The following is a 5,626-nucleotide window of genomic DNA, read 5'->3' on the forward strand; positions in this document are numbered from 1 at the left end:
CAACAGATTAATTACTATGAAATTTTCAAGTTTATAGCTTAGGAATTTAACATAGAAATTCACATTTAGGTAAGGTTAGGACTAGGTGCAATTAGATACATTAAGAGGTTAAGAAAATTGGGGACATAAGCATACATTTTAGCATTTTTGTGGTGAATTAGAATTATTAAATACATAAAGTTGATTGTGGTTATTCTAGATGGGGATCTAGCACCTATGGAGACATAATAAGGTTCTTGTAAGGTTAAAGGAAGTGGTTCTTTTTGGATAATAAGGTGAGTGGGTAATTATATAACAATGTTGTTTTCATTATATTTATAGTATGTCTTTCTAATTATGCTAAATAAAATGTTTCAAACAAAGTATATCTTGATTAATAAAATTGGGAACAATTCATGGTATTTTGTGTTTTAATTATATATATATATATATATATATATATATATATATATATATATATAGTGTATGTATATATATATATTGTGTATGTATATATATGCTATGAGTTTGGTGTTGGATTTTGAAATGTATTTGATGAGAAAGCTGGATAAATGACATTATACACTCAAGTTATGGGCCTTTAGATCATGCCTTTGATGACGGGTATTCCATAGTGTTGTGATGATGATGACGGATATTGGCTTTGCGCATGCGTATGATAGAATTGATTGATGAGATGTGAAATAGCGAGATCCCACCCACTTGTTCAGTTATGAGATACGTGAAATATGTAGATTTCACGTGGATGGTTTATAGTTCCGGGGGCTGGTTTGTCATCCCTACGTGGTTCGCCCCTTGAAGTTGATCTTTAGGATACGTATTTGGATTATGATGATATTTTGAGATGATAATGTTTTGATATGATATATTTTATTTTTATGACATAAATGATTCAGAAAACGAGACGTCTTAGGAAAGTTGTTTTGAATCGTTTTTACAAACTTTATTTATCCAGCTATGATTTTTAACATGTACATATTATGTATGAAAAACCTGTATTGTTCCCCTTTATTATATATTTATCCATTCACTGAGTATGTGTTATACTCACCCCTCTTATTTAAACATTTCAGATAAGCTGATAAGAGGTAGCTAGATAATAGCAGATAGTTGTTTTTTGATCTTCAGTAAGTCATAGAAGAGGTTGGGCCAACTTAGATTACTCTCTTGTTGAGGATTACCTCCAATTTTGCGTTTGTACTTATTAACATGAAATAATAGTTGTATTGTTACTATATATATATATATATATATGTGTGTGTGTGTGTGTGTGTGTGTGTGTGTGTGTGTGGATAGCTTGGTGACTTCTTTTGACAGGTATAAAAAAATTTGGGTTATTCATATTTCAGAGGAAATGCTACCGGATTTTAGGTTGATTTTGGTGTAGTAAATTTTAGAGTTCGGGTGTGACAACCACAATATCATATTATTGCATCAACCATTTCCAAACTCAGTTGAATCTATATGTTATTTTATCAAGGGGATTTCTCTTTGGCTCGCACACCAAAACTTTAGTGTGATAATCCCAGTACCGTATATTCGACGGCTCTAGTTTTTTTATAATCAAAGCAAGATTTTAGAGATCGTATTTATTTTGTTTTAGCTGTCCATTATAAATTGAAAATATCAGACACCAAATATTTTTATAAAATCCTTGTCTCGATTGCTATTTCGATTTTACATGAAAAGATAACTCTTCGATCAATCTTAAAGGGAATGGATGGAGGGCTTGACCACCCAGTAGTCGTTGGGAAATATCAATTTTTTTTATGGAAATTGTAAATGGGTTTTAATTTTTTTAATATAAACACACTAAAAAAATATCAATTTAACACTGATAAATTAGGATAAACACCCCCCTAGCGAATCCTGGATGGCTGGCTGCTAAGGAGAGTGTAAAAAGTCTAAGGAATTTTATTATTGTTATATCCTACATGTAGTTGTACTAGGTTGGAATTGGCGTGAGGTTTTCGAATTTCACATGTATATTATTATATATGATTGTATTTTCATAGATTTCATATGTGTATTATTATGTTTGATAATATAAGAAAAGCGGTTATTCTAACGCTTTTCATATGGAATTGAAAAATTACATATCTCAACATGCATTAAGTTTTAAAGCGAGTAGAAAAAAAAACCCAGATTTTTTCCTTAAAAAACCAAATTATGTACTCTGATATTGGAGCACTCTTGATTCTATCGAAAATGAAATTAACTTGGAATTCATGATAATTGAATAATAAAATTAATATAAAGAAAAATTTATAAAATTGGTCCAATGGAGGGGTCTATTCATATTTTTAGACGCATTTAGATATATACTACCAACCCAACATTACATATTTTCTGAAAATACCCTTAGTACATAAATAACAAACAATGTAACACATAATGTAACAAACAACATAATATCATATCCAAATCACTTTCAAACTTCATCTTCAAATCACTTTCAAGAATCAATTCAAGCTCTCGTTAGTTTCCAACATCATATACGTGTTTGTTGATTTTAAATACATAATAATAAATTTCAATGTTAGGTTAGTTATACACAAGTGTTGTATGCAGTTAGATACGCTTTCGATGGTTCGCAAATCATCATTTGTAAACCAAATTGCTAAATTGCGAATATCTTTTATCATTCACATTTAGTATTAAATGTGACCTAATTGCGAAGGATCTATCTATATAATTCTTCAGAATCTACAAAATGAAAACTACATCTTCCAAAATGTGAAGCTTATTTCTCATTTTATATAAATTGCAATCCTTACCAAGCCACCCCTCCCCAAGGGAACACATCAAACAATGTTGGATAATCTGCAAGCACTAGCCAATCAGTATTCACCAACCGAGTTTTCTCAGTGGTGATCAAACAACGATGTGTGAAAACAACATCACGATACTAACGGCTTCACTGTCATTGTTAAGCCCAAAATATACCTAAAATATCATTAACATTTACATCATTTTTATTACGAATTTGTGTTATTTATATCTGTTTAGATTACTTTTACTTTCGAATATCTTTCTTTCTTGCAAGGTACTTGAATATTCGGTAAAATCCAAATAGGAACGAAAAAGGATCTAAAACAGAAGAAAAACCCTACAAAAGGAGTCAAAGACGACGTAAATCAAAAGCGCCAAGTCGAGGACACGAACGAAAGCAAGAAGTAAGAAAACCTGCCGGGCCGCGACAGTGGATCCTAGACCCGCAGCCGCGACACGCGTGGTATAACCTTTTCTCCCCTTCGTCCGTCGCTCAGCTCAGTGCTACGTCATTCACGGCCGCGGATTACCATCCTCGGTAAGTGCAGAAAATTCACCAAGAGCATTTAACACATGCTGAAAATCCAAGAAACGCGTTCGTTCAAGTGGATAAAGACGTCCTTTCACAACGGACACGACTCTTAACCAACAGATACATCACTTCAAACACAACCCTTCAACATCTATAAATAAAGAGTTGATGTTGAGAAAAAGTGTAATGAAATGTTATAATATAGATATAGAAATCAGAGCGTAGAACTTATGTCGAAGTTCTAAGTAAAACATTTCGAGAGTTAGAAATTAGATTCTGTACAAAACAAGATGAGGTACACATATTGTTTATAGTTTAATTACAACTCAGTAGCGTTTAGACATTGTTCCAGTTTTAGTTTGCATCATGGTAGTGGCCGACCGAATCCCTATTACGAAGTTACAGCGAGAAGATTGAGTAAAGTGTTCGCCCCTGAGCCTGACAACCTCCTAGGAAACCCAAGGAAGCGGAACCGATCAAGCCCTTCACTTGCACACCCTCGAAGAACTCGATGCTCCTTATTCTCTGTAAACTTGTATCAATTTATTTTTCATCTAATAAAGTCTGTTCTATTCGACAAATCCTTATGCAGCACTTATGGTAACCAATCCAATATAAGTGAGGCTGGTGTTTTCATTAATATGCACTTGAATTCAAAATCATTACAAGGAAACTTTGTTGAACACTTAGGCAAATTATCATCTCGAAAGAGTTTTAATTTGAGTAAGCGCAACTATCCCGAAAGGGTTTTGTCGCGTTCAAAGCCAATTAATTAGAGGTTCCGTCATTTATTTCATCATCATAAACGATACAAAGTTTAAGTTGTTTTCTTTGCTTAATGCAAATGAACAAATTCATTCATTTTTCTAATAAGTTCTAAATGTTCATGTTTTGTAAAATTCATCCTTAAAATCAGATGATCTTTCTAACAATCGATTTATTCTAAATACATAATCTTATTCCAGCATTTTCAAATACTCAAAGTTCACAAATTCAATCAAATAAATTTCCTCCAATTTTCACTTTTCATTTACATTTAATAATAAATCCAACAAGTTCGAAATTAATAATTCAAAAATAAGTTTTTTCGTTAAAAAAACGTATCCCTGTGGGATCGATATTTTTATTACTACAAGCGAAACCGTGCACTTGCGGAAATCGCTCAACAAGTTTTTGGCGCCGTTGCCGGGGATACGCCAAAAATTTTGACAAATTTTTATTTTTTGTATTTTATTTTCGAATATAGGTTTATACATTATTTTTATACAATTTTTATATTTTATTTATTTTCGAGTTTATATAACACATTTTGTTTTCAATTTTGTTTTGAAGGTAGTTTGGCTCGTGTAACAATTTCAAGTTCATGCGCAGTTCGCGAAATTCGGGCACGCCACTAGATCCTTTTGATCCAGAAATTGAAAGAACACTTAAGAAAAACAAGAAAAACAACAAAAACAAAGACAAAACACCCTTAAAAACTAAAGTAGACCAGCCAGAAATCATGGCCGATCCACCGACACTTATGGATTATGCTAGGCCAGGAATGGCCGGTGTAACTAATAGTGTAGTTAGACCCCGTATAAACGCAAATCAATTTGAAATTAAGTCTGCTTTGCTTAATATGTTGCAAAACAACGTAACGTTTTACGGATTGCCTAACGAAAACCCTAATGCACATTTGACAAATTTCTTAGAAATTTGTGACACTTTTAAAATTACTGATGTAACAGCCGAAGCAATCAAACTTCGCCTCTTTCCTTTCACTTTGAAGGATAAGGCAAAAATTTGGTTAACTTCTATGCCTGCTGCAACATTTGAAACTTGGGACCAATTAGCCCAAGCATTTTTACAAAAATATTTTCCCTTAGCAAAAACCGCAAGAGTCATCAAAGAGTTGACATCTTTTACACAAAATGATAATGAAACTCTTTATGAAGCTTGGGAAAGTTTTAAAGAACTTCAACGTTTATGCCCACACCACCAATTGCCAGATGCACTTTTAATGCAGACATTCTATAATGGATTAAATCCTACGACTAGAGGTTCATTAGATGCTATGTCTGGAGGGTTATTTATGAAGAAGACGTCCGCCCAAGCAAGAGAACTTTTGGAGGAAATGGCAATCAACAGCAGTATGTGGCCTGCAGAGCGTGGACATATACCAACGGCGCAACCATCATCCTCATGTACATCATCGGTTAAAGGTATAATGAATCTTGATCCTGTAGCAATGTTACAAGCCCAATTTTCTGCCTTATCGCACAAAATTGATAAATTTATGGCACCATGCGATCCTAATGATCCGATCCAGAGAGACATTGA

At 33.1% G+C, this 5,626-nt stretch overlaps 1 non-coding gene across 1 annotated transcript; it reads right to left on the minus strand.

Annotated features, from left to right (window-relative positions):
• Positions 1-5,183: 5,183 nt before the first annotated feature.
• On the minus strand, positions 5,184-5,290 carry LOC136221115 (small nucleolar RNA R71). The gene has a single exon (XR_010684903.1). It is a non-coding gene; the product is annotated as a small nucleolar RNA R71 (small nucleolar RNA).
• Positions 5,291-5,626: the final 336 nt, after the last annotated feature.

This window comes from Euphorbia lathyris, chromosome 2 (assembly GCF_963576675.1).
Source record: "Euphorbia lathyris chromosome 2, ddEupLath1.1, whole genome shotgun sequence".
Classification (NCBI taxonomy): domain Eukaryota; kingdom Viridiplantae; phylum Streptophyta; class Magnoliopsida; order Malpighiales; family Euphorbiaceae; genus Euphorbia; species Euphorbia lathyris.